Raw genomic sequence first — 18,793 nt, 5'->3', positions numbered from 1 at the left:
ATGGAGGCAAATGGGAGCTCAGGCACCTTGGGCAGCACCAGCGACTCCCAGCCTGACCCCAGTAAATTGTTTATTGGTGGACTGAGCTGGAAGACCTTACCAGAAAGCCTTAGAGACTATTTTAGCAAATTTGGAGACATCAGAGAATGTATGGTCATGTGTTGAAATAGGAGCAGCAGGCTGCGTCCCCGGCACCCGGCCGCCCCCACGGCTAGCTTTACCAGAAATAATTACACGGAAACTGTATTCTTTTAAACACCGCTTGGCCCATTTCTATCTAGCCTCTTTTAGGCTAGCTCTCGCACCTGGACTAGCCCATTTCTAATAATCTGCTGTAGCCCACGAGCTGGCTTACCAGGAATGATCTTAACCTGCATCTGCCTGGAGTGGGAGAACCATGGCGACTCACTGACTCAGCTTCTTTCTCCCAGCCTTCTGTTCTGTTTACTCCACCTACCCAAGAGAGGGCCTATCAAATGGGCCTAGCAGTTCCTTTATTGCTTAACCAATGAAATCAACAGATTGATATATGACACTCCCCCATCACTTCCCCTTTTTCTGTTTAAACAAAAAAAGGAAGGCTTTAACTTTAACATAGCAAAATTACATATAACAAAACAGTTATAAAGCAAGAATTACAGTTACAATATTTATATCTATTTTATCTTTTATCATAACTAAGGAAAACTATAACTATCTATTCATTCTTCAACTCCATCAAAGACTCCAGAAAGATATAATACTACCTAAGTAAACAAGAAATAAGAAAACTCTAGAAATGACAGAGACATCTCGCTGCCTGGACAGTCACCCAAAGTTCTTTTGTACCATTGGGGCATCCATCTTCAGCCTTCAGGCCCAAAGTATCCAGCAGACATTTTCATCAAGCAGGAAATTCCAAAGACAGTTTAGTCATTTTCTGCTGTATCCTGCAGAATGTCTCGCAGACTCTTTCATGAGTCAGGAACCTGAAAGACCATCTCACCTTTAGGCAAGTTCAGCAGTCCTCTCTCTGTGGGTTCTCTTTGTCCAGTTTATGCAACAGTCCAGGCAAGAACAGTTTCTTGCCCAAATGACTATCAAACTCTATAAGGATCCTCTTCGATGCCCATCTTCTTCTTGAAGTAGATTGGTGCTGCCAGGAGCAGAGTGTCTCATTGTCATGAAAAGTCCTAAGTTATTAAAACATTTAAAATGCCATATTCTGCAGTCTTTGAAAGATATGAAGAAAGCCTATCTGAAATATATCTATATATATCTAGAAAATCTAAGTAACATGACTACAAACTTTACTATCATCGATGATGATCCATTAGCAACCTCTATTTTCTATTATACATTATATTTTAAATGAACTACACAATCACAATACCTTAATCAAGAGCAGAATTACATATACATATAACAAAATTGACCTCAAATCTCTATCAATAAAGCAAAATCTATACTAATGCAAATTATTCATATCTATATCATATCCCCCTTTAAAAGTAAAAGAACATTTATAAACAATATTTTGGGAACATGGGCGCAGTTTTTTCTCTCCAAACTGCTTCCTGCTGAGTGGGGGCGTCATTAATTAGGTCTTTCATGCTAGTTTCATCTCAGTTGGCAGTTGAGCGAAGCAATTTTCTGAAGATGTTCACAACAACCTTTCAGGAGGGCGTGGTCTATCATACCAAATTGGAATAGAAGAAATCCACAGGGTCTGGTCCTCTGTGAAAACAAAAGAAGACCCTCTCCAAAGCATCATATTCTTAGACCCAAAATTTGAAATCGTAATACCCTCATATCCATTCTGGTTTAGCTTGGCAGCCCATGTAATGAAATGTCTCTCTGTACTTAGCTCCTTCACAGTCAAAAATTTTAAAGAAAACACAATGTACATAATCCAGACTCTCTGTGAATTTTCCATTTTTACGTGGCTTATTTTTCTTTATTTCTTTTAATCTACAACTATCTGTACTCTGTCTCTTTAAAGACTTTACCCTTTTTTTATATTTAGCTATTTTTTTTATTTTTTTTATTGCGAAAAGAAGAAAAAAAACATAAACAAAAAACAAGTTTCCACCTCCTCCCAGCCTCCCATTTCCCTTCCCCTCCTCCCACCCTTCTCCCCCTCCTCCCACCCTTCTCCCCCTCCCCCCACTCCTCTCCCCCTCCCTCTCCAGTCCACAGAGCAGTCCGGGTTCCCTGCCCTGTGTTAAGTCCTAGGTCCTCCCCCCTCCGTCCATATCTAGGAAGGTGAACATCCAAACTGGCTAGGCTCCCACAAAGCCAGCACATTAAGTAGGATCAAAACCCCCTGCCATTGTCCTTGGTGTCTCATCAGCCCTCATTGTTCGCCATGTTCAGAGAGTCCGGTTTTATCCCATGCTTTTTCGGTCACAGTCCAGCTGGCCTTGGTGAGCTCCCCGTAGATCAGCTCCACTGTCTCAGTGGGTGGATGCACGCCTCGTGGTCCCGAATTCTTTGCTCATGTTCTCCCTCCTTCTGCTCCTCCTTGGGACCTTGGGAGCTCAGTCCAGTGCTCCTGTGTGGGTCTCTGTCTCTATCTCTATCCATCACCAGATGAAGATTCTATGATGATATGCAAGATATTCGTCAGTATTGCTCTAGGATAGGGTCATTTCAGGTTCCCAATCCTCAGCTGCCCAAGGAACTAACTGGGAACCTCATCTTGGGCACTAGGGAGCCCCTCTAGGGTCAAGACTCTTGCCCACCCTAAAGTGGCTCCCTTAACTAAGAACCGTGCTTCCGTGCTCCCCCATCCAACCATCCTTCATCCCAATCCTCCCCCTTCCCCAAGCTCCCCCCATTCTCCCCCTCTCCCCCCTCTCTCCCCATCTCCCCTTACCCCCATCCCACCCCACCCCCAAGATCTCAATTTTCTCCCCGGCAATTTTGTCTACTTCCCATAGCCAAGAGGACAACTATATGCTTTTCCTTTGGTTCACCTTCTTACTTAGCTTCTTTGGGATCACCAAGTGTAGACTCCGTGACCCTTGTTTATGGCTAGAAACCAATTATGAGTGAGTACATCCCATGTTCATCTTTTTGGGTCTGGGATACCTCACTCAGGATAGTGTTTTCTATTTCCATCCATTTGCATGCAAAATTTGAGAAGTCATTGTTTTTTAACGCAGCATAGTACTCTAATGTGTAGATATTCCACACTTTCTTCATCCATTCTTCCATTGAAGGGCATCTAGGTTGTTTCCAGGTTCTGGCTATTACAAATAATACTGCTATGAACATAGTTGAACAAATGCTCTTGTCATGTGATAGGGCATCTCTTGGGTATATTCCCAGGAGTGGTATTGTTGGGTCCAGGGGTAAGTTGATCCCGAATTTCCTGAGAAACCGAAACACCGATTTCCAAAGTGGTTGCACAAGATTGCATTCCCACCAGCAATGGATGAGTGTTCCCCTTCCTCCACAGCCTCTCCAGCAAAGGCTATCATTGGAGTTTTTTATTTTAGCCATTCTGACAGGTGTAAGATGATATCTCAAAGTTGATTTGATTTGCATTTCCCTGATTGCTAAGGAGGTTGAGCATGACCTTAAGTGTCTTTTGGCCATTTGAACTTCCTCTGCTGAGAATTCTCTGTTCAGTTCAGTGCCCCATTTTTTAATTGGGTTAATTAGCATTTTAAAGTCTAGTTTCTTGAGTTCTCTATATATTTTGGAGATCAGACCTTTGTCTGTTGCAGGGTTGGTGAAGATCTTCTCCCAGTCAGTAGGTTGCCTTTTTGTCTTGGTGACAGTGTCCTTTGCTTTACAGAAGCTTCTCAGTTTTAGTAGGTCCCATTTATTCAATGTTGCCCTTAAAGTCTGTGCTGTTGGGGTTACACATAGGAAGCGATCTCCTGTGCCCATCTCCTGTAGGGTACTTCCCACTTTCTCTTCTATCAGGTTCACTGTGTTCTGACTGATAGTGAGGTCTTTAATCCATTTGGACTTGAGTTTTGTGCATGGTGATAGATATGGGTCTATTTTCATTCTTCTACAGGTTGACATCCAGTTATGCCAGCACCATTTGTTAAAAATGCTTTCTTTCTTCCATTGTATACTTTTGGCTCCTTTATCAAAAATGAGGTGTTCATAGGTTTGTGGGTTAAAATTCGGGTCTTCTATACGATTCCATTGGTCAACTCCTCTGTTTTTATGCCAGTACCACACTGTTTTCATCACTGTAGCTCTGTAATAGAGTTTGAAGTCAGGGATGGTAATGCCTCCAGACAATCCTTTATTGTATAGGATTGTTTTGGCTATCCTGGGTTTTTTGTTTTTCCATATAAAGTTGATTATTGTCCTCTCCAGATCTGTGAAGAATTTTGATGGGATCTTGATGGGGATTGCATTGAATCTATAAATTGCCTTTGGTAGAATTGCCATTTTTACTATGTTGATCCTCCCAATCCAAGAGCAAGGAAGGTCCTTCCATTTTCTGGTATACTCCTCAATTTCTTTCTTCAATGCCTTAAAGTTCTTGTCAAATAGATCTTTCACTTCCTTGGTTAGAGTTACCCCAAGATATTTTATGCTGTTTGTGGCTATTGTGAAAGGTGAAGCTTCTCTGATTTCCCTCTCTGCTTCCATATCCTTTGTGTATAAGAGGGCGACTGATTTTTTGGAGTTGATCTTGTATCCTGCCACATTACTAAAGGTGTTTATCAGCTGTAAAAGTTCTTTGGTGGAGTTTTTGGGGTCGCTTATGTACACTATCATATCATCTGCAAATAACGAAAGTTTAACTTCTTCCTTTCCAATTCGAATCCCTTTGATCCCCTTATGTTGTCTTATTGCTATTGCTAGAACTTCAAGTACTATATTGAAGAGGTATGGCAAGAGTGGACAGCCTTGTCGTGTTCCTGAGTTTAGTGGGATGGCTTTAAGTTTCTCTCCATTTAATTTAATGTTAGCTGTCGGCTTGCTGTATATAGCTTTTATTATATTTAGGTATGACCCTTGTATCCCTAATCTCTCCAATACTTTTATCATAAAGGGGTGTTGAATTTTGTCAAATGCTTTTTCAGCATCTAATGAAATGATCATATGGATTTTTTCTTTCAGTTTATTTATATGCTGGATTACATTGATAGATTTTCGTATGTTGAACCAGCCCTGCATCCCTGGGATGAAGCCTACTTGATCATAATGGATAATTTTCCTAATGTGTTCTTGGATTCGGTTTGCCACTATTTTGTTGAGGATTTTTGCATCGATGTTCATGAGTGAGATTGGTCTATAATTTTCTTTCTTGGTTGAGTCTTTGTGCGGTTTTGGTATCAGAGTAACTGTAGCTTCATAAAAGGAATTTGGCAATGACTCTTCTGTTTCTATATTGTGAAATACATTAAGGAGTATAGGTATTAGGTCTTCTTGGAAGTTCTGGTAGAATTCCGCATTGAAACCATCTGGTCCTGGGCTTTTTTTGGTAGGGAGGTTTTTGATAACCTCTTCTAATTCTTCGCGACTAACAGGTCTATTTAGATTGTTCACCTGGTCCTGGTTTAACTTTGGTATATGGTATTTATCTAAAAAAGTGTCCATTTCCTTTACATTTTCCAGTTTTGTGGCATATAGGCTTTTGCAGTAAGATCTAATGATTCTATGAATTTCCTCTGTGTCTGTGGTTATGTCCCCCTTTTCATTTCTGATCTTATTAATTTGCAAATTCTCTCTCTGCCGTTTGATTAGTTTGGATAGGGGTTTGTCAATCTTGTTGATTTTCTCCAGAAATCAGCTTTTTGTTTCATTGATTCTTTGGATTGTTTTCTGTGTTTCTATTTTGTTGATTTCAGCCCTCAGTTTGATTATTTCCAGTCTTCTACTCCTCCTAGGTGAGTCTGCTTCTTTTTTTTTCTAGAGCTTTCAGTTGGGCTGTTCAGTCTCCAATGTGAGCTTTCTCAGTTTTCTTTAAGTGGGCACTTAGTGCTATGAACTTTCCTCTTAGGACTGCTTTCATAGTGTCCCATAAGTTTAAGTATGTTGTTTCTTTATTTTCATTGAATTCCAGGAAGACTTTAATTTCTTTCTTAATTTCTTCCTTAATCCAGGTATGGTTCAGTAGTTGACTGTTCAGTTTCCATGAGTTTGTAGGCTTTCTGGGGGTAGCATTGTTGTTGAATTCTAACTTTAATCCATGGTGATCTGATAAGACACAGGTGGTTACTAATATTTTTTTGTAACTGTGGATGTTTGCTTTGTTACCGACTATGTGGTCGATTTTTGAGAAGGTTCCATGAGCTGCAGAGAAGAAGGTATATTATCTCCTATTTGGGTGGAATGTTCTATAGATGTCTGTTAAGTCCATTTGATTCATTACCTCCATTAATTCTCTTATTTCTCTGTTAGGTTTCTGTCTGATTGACCTGTCCATTGGTGAGAGAGGAGTGTTGAAGTCTCCTACTATTAGTGTGTGCGGTTTGATGGCTGCCTTGAGTTTTAGCAATGTTTCTTTTATGTACGTGGGTGCTTTTAGATTAGGGGCATAGATGTTCAGAATTGAGACTTCATCCTGATGAACTGTTCCTGTTATGAGTATAAAATGCCCCTCTCCATCTCTTCTGATTGATTTAAGTTTGAAGTCAACTTTGTTAGAGATTAGTATGGCCACACCTGCTTGTTTCTTAGGTCCATTTGCTTGATAAGCCTTTTCCCAGCCCTTTACTCTGAGTAGGTGCCTGTCTTTGTGGTTGAGGTGTGTTTCTTGTAAACAGCAGAATGTTGGATCCTGTTTTCTTATCCAATCTCTTAGCCTGTGCCTTTTAATAGGTGAGTTGAGTCCATTGACATTAAGTGATATTAATGACCAGTGGATGTTAACTCCGGTCATTTTTTTAGTCGTAGAGTTTGTGTGTTTCCCTTCTTTGATTTGTGTTGATGAAGGGTCTCTAGATGTCTGAGTTATTGTGGTCATTGTTGGACTCCTTGGTTAGTGATTTTCCTTCTATTACTTTCTGTAAGGCTGGATTTGTGGCTGCGTATTGTTTAAATTTGTTTTTATCCTGGAAAATTTTATTTTCTCCATTTATAGTGAACGAAAGCTTGGCTGGGTATAGTAATCTGGGCTTGCATCCATGGTCTCTTAGTTTCTGAAGTACATCTATCCAGGACCTTCTGGCTTTCATGGTTTCCATGGAGAAGTCAGGTGTAAGTCTGATAGGTTTACCTTTATAAGTAATTTGGCCTTTTTCCTTTGCAGCTCTTAATATTCTTTCCTTATTCTGTATGCTTTGTGTTTTGATAATTATATGGCGAGGGGATGTTCTTTTTTGATCCAGTCTATTCGGTGTTCTGTATGCTTCTTGAACCTTCATAGGTATATCTTTCTTTAGGTTGGAAAAGTTTTCTTCTATAATTTTATTAAATATATTTTCTGGACCATTGAGCTGCACTTCTTCTCCTTCTTCTACTCCTATTATTCTTAGGTTTGGTCTTTTTATTGTGTCCCATATTTCCTGAATATTTTGTGATGAGAGTTTGTTGGACTTGCTGTTTTCTTTGATCAGAGTGTTTATTTTCTCTATGGTATCTTCAGAATCTGAGATTCTTTCTTCTATCTCTTGTATTCTGTTGGTTATGCTTGTTTCTGTAGACTCTGTTTGTTTACTTAAATTTTCCATGTCCAGCCGGCCCTCTGTTTGTGTTTTCTTCTTTGCCTCCATTTCAGTTTTCAAGTCTTGCACCGTTTCCATTATCTGTTTGATTGTTTTTCCTTGGTTTTCTAGGGTATCATTCACTGATTTATTCAGTTCTTCAAACTTTCTGTTATATTTCTCATCCATTTCTATAAGGGCATTTTTTACATGCTGTTTAAGAGCGTCAATCACTTTCATGAAGTCAACCTTATCTACTTCTTCTTGATTAAGGTGTTCATGTCCTCCTGTTGTGAGGTCGCTGGTTTCTGGTGGCTTCATGTTGCTTTTCAGCTTGTTGGGCGAATTCTTGCCTTGGCGTCTACCCATCTCTTCTTCCAAATGCTCCCTTATGGATCTTCTTTACTGGATCAGGTCTCCTTGCCTACCCAATGCTGGATCTCCCCAACGTTGTCTCTCCCCAACGCTGGGTCTCCTCAAGGCTGGGTCTCCTGGCGCCGAGAGATCAGGCCTCCGTGCTGATGGGCAGGTGGCAAACAAAGTGCCTACCCTGCTTGGTGCAGGCAGGCCAAAGAAACAAAGGAACTCCCGCCTGCTTGGGTGCCCCGAGGATTCGGACCCAGTGCCCAGACAGGCTGGGCTGGGTGATGTTATGTGCAGAAAGAGGGCGGTGGGGCAAAGTGGGGAGGGTTCTGGATGGAAGCTGGGTGGGCTAGGAAGAAAGAGGAGGTATGCAGGGAGTGGGGGCCCTGCCGAGAGCTCAAGAAGGATAGAGGGCCAAGGAACCTCTGAACTCCCCTTCCCGGGCTGGCGCCGCAGGGTCAGAAACTCACCCCAATGCTGGGTCTCCTGGCGCCTAGAGATCAGGCCTCCGTGCTGGTGGGCAGGTCGCAAACAAAGCGCCTACCCTACTTGGTGCAGGCAGGCCATAGAAACAAAGAGACTCCCACCCGCTTGGGTGCCCCGATGATTCGGACCTAGTGCCCAGACTGCCTGGGCTGGGTGATGTTATGTGCAGAAAGAAGGCGGTGGGGCAAAGTGGGGAGGGTTCTGGATGGAAGCTGGGTGGGCTAGGAAGAAAGAGGAGGTATGCAGGGAGTGGGGGCCCTGCCGAGAGCTCAAGAAGGACAGGGGGCCAAGGAACCTCTGAACTCCCCTTCCCGGGCTGGCGCCGCAGGGTCAGAAACTCACCCCAATGCTGGGTCTCCTAGCGCCTAGAGATCAGGCCTTACCCTTTTTTTTAAACCATTAACTTTATTTTCTATATTCTTTTTCTTCTCTCTCTCAAGCCTACATACATTCATCCAACAGTGTGGTCTTTTATGTCTGAATCTGTTTTATTGTGAATCTGTAACATTTTTTTTACTATCCAGGAGCATTTCTTAAAATGTTAAGCATTTCTTTTCTTTTTTTCTAATTTTTTAATTTATTTATTTATTAAAGATTTCTGGCTTTTTGTTCCCATAGCCTGCCCGCAGCGAGCGGGGTGGGCCCTTTGTTCGCGAGCTAACCAAGCAGCGCAGTTTTGATCCGGGCACCGAGTGAAACATCATTGTGGTGAGTGAGTGCTGCGGCAGCTGGGATCATACCTCAGCCCGCCCACACTTCCTGGCCATCCTACAGGGGCTATACTGCCCAAACCGCCTCTCTCTTCCTATCCCATTCAGCTTACATCCAGATCCCCACGCCCCCTGTCTTCCTCCCTCCCTCCCTTCTTTGGGGCATAGCGCCTCCCTGCTCAGCCTGATAGGGTGCTGGGACAGAACCCGAACCAGGAGGACAAAGGGGTGGCCGGTAGCTCCTTTGTTCCCATAGCCTGCCCGCAGCAAGCAGGGTGGGCCCTTTGTTCGCGAGCTAACCAAGCAGCGCGGAGTTTCGATCTGGGCACCGAGTGAAACCTCATTGTGGAGAAACATCTCTGGGGAGTGACATCACTGGGAAGGTACATCAGTGGGCAAGAAGACCTGATCCTATAAAAGAAGATCCAAAGGGGAGTATTGGGAAAAAGAGATGGGCAGACGCCAATGCAGGAATTCTCCCAACAATCTGAAAAACAACACGAAACCACCAGAAGCCAGTGACCCCACAACAGGAGGACATGAACACCTTAATCAAGAAGAAGTAGAAAAAACTGACTTCATGAAAGTGATTGACACCCTTAAGCAGCATATAAAAAACGCCCTTATAGAAATGGATGAGAAGTATAATAGAAAGTTCGAGGAATTGAGTAAATCAGTGAATGATACCCTAGGAAACCAAGGAAAAACAATCAAGCAGATAAAGGAAACAGTTCATGACTTGAAAACTGAAATGGAGGCAAAGAAGAAAACACAAACAGAGGGCCGACTGGACATGGAAAATCTAGGTAAACGAATAGAGACTACAGAATCAAGTATAACCAGCAGAATACAAGAGATAGAAGAAAGAATCTCAGATTCTGAGGATAACATAGAGAAAATAAACACTCTGATCAAAGAAAACAGCAAGTCCAACAAACTCTCATCACAAAACATTCAGGAAATATGGGACACAATAAAAAGACCAAACCTAAGAATAATTGGAGTAGAAGAAGGAGAAGAAGTGCAGCTCAACGGTACAGAAAATATACTTAATAAAATTATAGAAGAAAACTTTCCCAACCTGAAGACAGATGTACCTATGAAGGTTCAAGAAGCATACAGAACACCAAATAGGCTGGATCAAAAGAAAACATCCCCTCGCCATATAATAATCAAAACACAAAATATACAGAATAAAGAAAGAATATTAAGAGCCGCAAAGGAAAAAGGCCAAGTTACTTATAAAGGTAAACCTATCAGACTTACACCTGACTTCTCCATGGAAACCATGAAAGCCAGAAGGTCCTGGATAGATGTTCTCCAAAAACTCAGAGACCACGGATGCAAGCCCAGACTACTATATCCAGCCAAACTTTCATTCACTATAAATGGAGAAAACAAAATTTTCCAGGATAAAAACAAATTTAAACAATACATAGCCACAAATCCAGCCTTACAGAAAATAATAGAAGGAAAATCACTAACCAAGGAGTCCAACAATGATCACAATAACTCAGACATCTAGAGACCCTTCACCAGCGCAACTCAAAGAAGGGAAACACACAAACCCTACTACTTAAAAAGTGACCGGAGTTAACAACCACTGGTCATTAATATCACTTAATATCAATGGGCTCAACTCACCTATAAAAAGGCACAGGCTAAGAGATTGGATAAGAAAACAGGATCCAACATTCTGCTGTCTACAAGAAACACACCTCAACCACAAAGACAGGCACCTACTCAGAGTAAAGGGCTGGGAAAAGGCTTATCAAGCAAATGGACCTAAGAAACAAGCAGGTGTGGCCATACTAATTTCTAACAAAGTTGACTTCAAACTTAAATCAATCAGAAGAGATGGAGAGGGACATTTTATACTCATAACAGGAACAATTCATCAGGAAGAAGTCTCAATCCTGAATATCTATGCCCCTAATATAAAAGCACCCACGTACGTAAAAGAAACATTACTAAAACTCAAGGCAGCCATCAAACCGCACACACTAATAGTAGGAGACTTCAACACTCCTCTTTCACCAATGGACAGGTCAATCAGACAGAAACCTAACAGAGAAATTAGAGAATTAATGGAGGTAATGAAGCAAATGGACTTAACAGACATCTATAGATTATTCCACCCAAAGAGGAAAGAATATACCTTCTTCTCTGCAGCTCATGGAACCTTCTCGAAAATTGACCACATACTTGGTAACAAAGCGAACTTACAGAGTTACAAAAAAATATTAGTAACCACCTGTGTCTTATCAGATCACCATGGATTAAAGTTAGAATTCAACAACAATGCTACCCCCAAAAAGCCTACAAACTCATGGAAACTGAACAGTCAACTACTGAACCATACCTGGATTAAGGAAGAAATAAAGAAAGAAATTAAAGTCTTCCTTGAATTCAATGAAAATAAAGAAACAACATACTCAAACTTATGGGACACTATGAAAGCAGTACTGAGAGGAAAGTTCATAGCACTAAGTGCCCACCTAAAGAAAACAGAGAAAGCACATATTGGAGACTTAACAGCCCACTTGAAAGCTCTAGAAAAAAAAGAAGCAGACTCACCTAGGAGGAGTAGAAGACTGGAAATAATCAAATTGATGGCTGAAATCAACAAAATAGAAACGCAGAAAACAATCCAAAGAATCAATGAAACAAAAAGCTGGTTCCTGGAGAAAATCAACAAGATTGATAAACCCCTATCCAAACTAATCAAACGGCAGAGAGAGAACACGCAAATTAATAAGATCAGAAATGAAACGGGGGACATAACCACAGACACAGAGGAAATTCAGAGAGTCATTAGATCTTACTACAAAAGCCTGTATGCCACAAAACTGGAAAATGTAAAAGAAATGGACGCTTTTTTAGATAAATACCATTTACCAAAACTAAACCAGGACCAGGTGAACAATCTGAACAGACCTGTAAGTCGCGAAGAATTAGAAGAGGTTATCAAAAACCTCCCTACCAAAAAAAGCCCAGGACCAGATGGTTTCAATGCAGAATTCTACCAGAACTTCCAAGAAGACCTAATACCTATACTCCTTAATGTATTCCACAATATAGAAACAGAAGGGTCATTACCAAATTCCTTTTATGAAGCCACAATTACTCTGATACCAAAACCACTCAAAGACTCAACCAGGAAAGAGAACTACAGGCCAATCTCACTCATGAATATCGACGCAAAAATCCTCAACAAAATACTGGCAAATCGAATCCAAGAACACATCCGAAAAATTATCCATTATGATCAAGTAGGCTTCATTCCTCAGATGCAGGGCTGGTTCAACATACGAAAATCTATCAATGTAATCCAGCATATAAATAAACTGAAAGAAAAAAACCATATGATCATTTCATTAGATGCTGAAAAAGCATTTGACAAAATTCAACATCCATTTATGTTAAAAGTCTTGGAGAGATTAGGGATACAAGGGTCATACCTAAATATAATAAAAGCTATATACAGCAAGCCGACAGCTAACATTAAATTAAATGGAGAGAAACTTAAAGCCATCCCACTAAACTCAGGAACACGACAAGGCTGTCCACTCTCGCCATACCTCTTCAATATAGTACTTGAAGTTCTAGCAATAGCAATAAGACAACATAAGGGGATCAAAGGGATTCGAATTGGAAAGGAAGAAGTTAAACTTTCGTTATTTGCAGATGATATGATAGTGTACATAAGCGACCCCCAAAACTCCACCAAAGAACTTTTACAGCTGATAAACACCTTTAGTAATGTGGCAGGATACAAGATCAACTCCAAAAAATCAGTCGCCCTCTTATACACAAAGGATATGGAAGCAGAGAGGGAAATCAGAGAAGCTTCACCATTCACGATAGCCACAAACAGCATAAAATATCTTGGGGTAAATCTAACCAAGGAAGTGAAAGATCTATTTGACAAGAACTTTAAGGCATTGAAGAAAGAAATTGAAGAGGATACCAAAAAATGGATGGACCTCCCTTGCTCTTGGATTGGGAGGATCAACATAGTAAAAATGGCAATTCTACCAAAGGCAATTTATAGATTCAATGCAATCCCCATCAAGATCCCATCAAAATTCTTCACAGATCTGGAGAGGACAATAATCAACTTTATATGGAAAAACAAAAAACCCAGGATAGCCAAAACAATCCTATACAATAAAGGATCTTCTGGAGGCATTACCATCCCTGACTTCAAACTCTATTACAGAGCTACAGTAATGAAAACAGTGTGGTACTGGCATAAAAACAGAGGAGTTGACCAATGGAATCGTATAGAAGACCCAGATTTTATCCCACAAACCTATGAACACCTCATTTTCGATAAAGGAGCTAAAAGTATACAATGGAAGAAAGAAAGCATCTTCAACAAATGGTGCTGGCACAACTGGATGTCAACCTGTAGAAGAATGAAAATAGACCCATATCTCTCACCGTGCACAAAACTCAAGTCCAAATGGATTAAAGACCTCAATATCAGTCAGAACACACTGAACCTGATAGAAGAGAAAGTGGGAAATACCCTACAACAGATGGGCACAGGAGATCGCTTCCTATGTATAACCCCAGAAGCACAGACATTAAGGGCAACATTGAATAAATGGGACCTACTTAAACTGAGAAGCTTCTGTAAAGCAAAGGACATGGTCACTAAGACACAAAGGCAACCTACTGACTGGGAGAAGATCTTCACCAACCCCGCAACAGATAAAGGTCTGATCTCCAAAATATATAGAGAACTCAAGAAACTAGACTTTAAAATGCTAATTAACCCAATTAAAAAATGGGGCACTGAACTGAACAGAGAATTCTCAACAGAAGAAGTTCAAATGGCCAAAAGACACTTAAGGTCGTGCTCAACTTCCTTAGCAATCAGGGAAATGCAAATCAAAACAACTTTGAGATATCATCTTACACCTGTCAGAATGGCTAAAGTCAAAAACACCAAGGATAACCTTTGCTGGAGAGGCTGTGGAAGAATGGGTACCCTCATCCATTGCTGGTGGGAATGCAATCTTGTGCAACCACTGTGGAAGTCAGTGTTTCGGTTTCTCAGGAAATTCGGGATCAACTTACCCCTGGACCCAGCAATACCACTCTTGGGAATATACCCAAGAGATGCTCTATCAAATGACAAAAGCATTTGTTCAACTATGTTCATAGCAGTATTATTTGTAATAGCCAGAACCTGGAAACAACCTAGATGCCCTTCAATGGAAGAATGGATGAAGAAATTATGGAATATATACATGCTAGAGTACTACGCTGCGGTAAAAAACAATGACTTCTCGAATTTTGCATGCAAATGGATGGAAATAGAAAACACTATCCTGAGTGAGGTGTCCCAGACCCAAAAAGATGAATATGGGATGTACTCACTCATAATTGGTTTCTAGCCATAAATAAGGACCACGGAGTCTACAATAGGTGAACCTAAAGAAGCTAAGGAAGAAGGTGAACCCAAGGAAAAACATATAGTTGTCCTCTTGGCTAAGGGAAGTAGACCAAATTTCCGGGGAGAAAATGGGATCTTGGGGGTGGGGTGGGATGGGGGTAAGGGGAGATGGGGAGAGAAAAGGTAGAAGGGAAGGAGGGGGGACCTGGGAAACAGGAGAATTGGGATAAAGGAAAGGTGGATAGGGGAGCACGGAACCACAATTCTTAGTTAAGGGAGCCACGTTAGGGTGGGCAAGAAACTTGCCCCTAGAGGGGCTCCCTAGTGCCCAAGATGAGGTTCCCAGTTAGTTCCTTGGGCAGCTGAGGATTGGGAACCTGAAATGACCCTATCCTAGAGCAATACTGATGAATATCTTGCATATCATCATAGAATCTTCATCTGGTGATGGATAGAGATAGAGACAGAGACCCACACAGGAGCACTGGACTGAGCTCCCAAGGTCCCAAGGAGGAGCAGAAGGAGGGAGAACATGAGCAAAGAATTCGGGACCACGAGGCGTGCATCCACCCACTGAGACAGTGGAGCTGATCTACGGGGAGCTCACCAAGGCCAGCTGGACTGTGACCGAAAAAGCATGGGATAAAACCGGACTCTCTGAACATGGCGAACAATGAGGGCTGATGAGACACCAAGGACAATGGCAGGGGGTTTTGATCCTACTTAATGTGCTGGCTTTGTGGGAGCCTAGCCAGTTTGGATGTTCACCTTCCTAGATATGGACGGAGGGGGGAGGACCTAGGACTTAACACAGGGCAGGGAACCTGGACTGCTCTGTGGACTGGAGAGGGAGGGGGAGAGGAGTGGGGGGAGGGGGAAAAGGGTGGGAGGAGAGGGAGAAGGGTGGGAGGAGGGGGAGAAGGGTGGGAGGAGGGGAAGGGAAATGGGAGGCTGGGAGGCGGTGGAAACTTGTTTTTTGTTTATGTTTTTTTTTCTTCTTTTCGCAGTAAAAAAAAAATAAAAGATTTCTGTCTCTTCCCAGCCACCGCCTCCCATTTCCCTCCCCCTCCCCCAATTAATCCCCCCCCCCTCAGCCCGAAAAGCAATCAGGGTTCCCTGTCCTGTGGGAAGTCCAAGGAACCCCCACCTCCATCCAGGTCTAGTAAGTTGAGCATCCAAACTGCCTAGGCTCCCACAAAGCCATTTCTTAAAAACTTAAGTTGCACCATGTAGGGGTAATACGGTACTGCCTGTTTACTGCCAATCTAAACCTTAACTGTGCTGTTATTATGGTAATTACGGCAGTTCCTGCCTGAGGTCAGCACAGTTCAGCATGGAGCAGCTCCTGTCTCAGATCCATTGGTGCCCCTGAGCTGAGCACAGTTCCAGTCACACAGCAAGTCCACATTGGAGCCACAGACAGCAGTTTAATTCTGAGACTGAGCATGCAGCACAGAAGCTCTTTTTATCCAAGTTACAACCAAATCTGACACGCAGAGCACAGCGCAGTCTGAAAACACGTCTCTTCCGCCATGCCCTTCTGCCTGCCTAAGCCTGATTCTGCCGCCCGGGGGGAGCGCTGAGAGCACTCTCCTTGATTCCAAGCGGGAACACAAACATCCAGTCCCATAAAGTCCATTGAAATGCTTTAAAGCCAGAGTTTGCATTGGAGGCACAGTCCCAAGAAGCCGCACTTTAAAATGACGCAGCTTTTTTTCTGCTGCTGTTGCTGAATCAGGAAATCTCTCTACAGCATGCCACCAACAAACAGCAAAAATCTGTGTTAAACTCTCTCTCCCTTATTTTTAAGCCTTCTCAGGTTTTTTAAGTGGATTTAGCCCATCACGTCTGGGCGCCACTCTGTTGAAATAGGAGCCACGGGCTGAGTCCCCAGCACCCTGCCGCCCCCACGGCTAGCTTTACTTGAAATGATTACACGGAAACTGTATTCTTTTAAACACCACTTGGCCCATTTCTATCTAGCCTCTTTTAGGCTAGCTCTCGCACCTGGACTAGCCCATTTCTAATAATCTGCTGTAGCCCACAAGCTGGCTTACCAGGAATGATCTTAACCTGCCTCTGTCTGGAGTGTGAGAATCATGGCGACTCACTGACTCAGCTTCTTTCTCCCAGCCTTCTGTTCTGTTTACTCCACCTACCCAAGAGTGGGCCTATCAAATGGGCCTAGCAGTTCCTTTATTGCTTAACCAATGAAATCAACAGATTGATATATGACACTCCCACATCAGTCATGAGAGATCCCACTATAAAACACTCCAGAGGCTTTGGTTTCGTCACCTTTGCAGACCCAGCAAGTGTAGATAAAGTATTAGGTCAGCTCCACAATGAGTTAGATTCCAAGACAATTGACCCCAAAGTTGCATTTTCTCGTTGTGGGTAGCCCAATGCAATGGTGGAGGGTGTACACGGGATGCAAAAATCTCGACTTGACTCACATGGGGCACCGAGAGGCCGTTAGATGATGGTCACAAGAACAAAAAAATTTGTAGCAGGATTATCTGTGAACACTGTAATGAAAGATGTAAAGCTGTATTTCGAGCAGTTTGGCAAGGTGGAGGATGCATTGCTGATGTTTGACAAAACCACCAACAGGTACAGAGGGTTTGGCTTTGTCACTTTTGAGAATGAAGATGTTGTGCAGAAAGTCTGTGAGATTCATTTCCACAAAATCAATAATAAAATGGTAGAATGTAAGAAGGCTCAGCTGAAAGAACTCTTGTTCCCAACTGGAACAAGACACTGGGTCCAGAGGCTGCCCTACAACATGAATGCGTTCATGCTTGGCATTAAGATGTTGGGCTACCTGAACTTTGTGGGAACCTATGGCCAAGGCTACCCTAGATTCGTTCCTAACTATGGCTACCTATTCCTAGGCTTCCCAGCAGCAACTTATGGACCAGTGGTGGCAGCAGTGGCAGCGGCTCGAGGATCAGTCCCAAATAGCCACATTGCTCAACCTAATTTTGGTGCACCTGCTTCCCAGGCAGGTTCCAACCAGGTGTGGCCCAGAGGTGTCCCAGGGCCAACAGCCCAGGACTTGTCACCAATCTCTATGGCCCTTCCAGCTAGGACTCCGGAGTGGGGAATTACATAAGTGCAGCCAGCTCACAGCCTGACTCAGGCTTCGGCCACAGCCCTTTGATTGCAATGGCTTTTACAAATGGATACCATTGAATAGGTGCTTCCATTGCCATCTCACTCTGAGAGCATACCTGGATGTCCAGGCAAGACTGGGCGAAGTCCCCACCAGCCTCACTCCTCATCCCAACCAGTGATGGCACACTTTAGATTGAGGGTTGGCCACATCTCATCTCAATCCATGATTTTGGTTTGGTCTGTTTGTTTTCCTTTGGTGGTCTCCCTTTCCCTCCCCCTTTTCCTTTCTCCTTTTCAGTCTCTCTGAATCACATTTGGTAGTGATTTTTGACTTAGTCTTGTATCACCTTAGCTTAATATCTAGTTGAAAGCTAACCTTAGTATACTTGTTGTATATTAAAGAATTTTTTTTTAAGAAAAAACAATTTTGCTTTATTTTGTTGTTTTGATTCTGTTCTTACTTTTAAAGGATGCTGAGATGGTGATGTTACTCTCCATTTTTGGTATCAATCCTGAGACTGTAAGAATTTTCATCTGGGACTTTGGCACACACTGAAGCAAAGTTGTGATGTGTGGAGCAGGAGGTGGGCATAGACTCTCTATGTTGCATTGTAGAAGTGGCATGCAGTTGGCTGCTTAACAGACTGACAGTTCATTTTTGTGACGTCTCTTTGTTAACCTAAGTTTATCTATTTTCAGCAATAAGATAAGGGCAGCCATGTTTTGAGCACCTTCCTTTTCTGTGAGTGCTTTTTTTCTGTTCAAAGAGGTCATATTATAAGGTATTTTTGAAATTGTGAATTCTAAAAAACAAAACCCAAAAATCTTGTAAATATAATTCCATTAACTACATAGAAACTATTAAGAAAGAGAGAATCAAAAATATTTTTGTGGGGGAGTTGCTCCCAGGCAGTTAGGTGCCCTGGAAGGAGGGGAAGGGAGGGAACCTTGATGAAGCTGATGAACTACAAGAGGAAAGCTCCCAGCTGCCAGGCTTACCCAGGATTCCACCCTTAGCGCCTCTGTTGGTGTGATAGACCTAAGAACTGCATTAGCACCCTGCCAACCCAGCAACCTCTTAGTGTACAGCTTCAAATATTATGGTC

The 18,793-nt window shown here is 42.4% G+C and overlaps 1 pseudogene; it reads left to right on the top strand.

Moving 5' to 3' along the window:
- On the top strand, positions 1-17,765 carry LOC121445281 (annotated as a pseudogene).
- The last annotated feature ends 1,028 nt before the right edge of the window (positions 17,766-18,793 follow it).

The sequence above is a fragment of the Microtus oregoni genome, unplaced genomic scaffold, assembly GCF_018167655.1.
Source record: "Microtus oregoni isolate MIOR12 unplaced genomic scaffold, Mior012 000171F_ref0000002, whole genome shotgun sequence".
Taxonomy (NCBI): domain Eukaryota; kingdom Metazoa; phylum Chordata; class Mammalia; order Rodentia; family Cricetidae; genus Microtus; species Microtus oregoni.
This window is presented reverse-complemented; position numbering and strand designations above follow the sequence as displayed.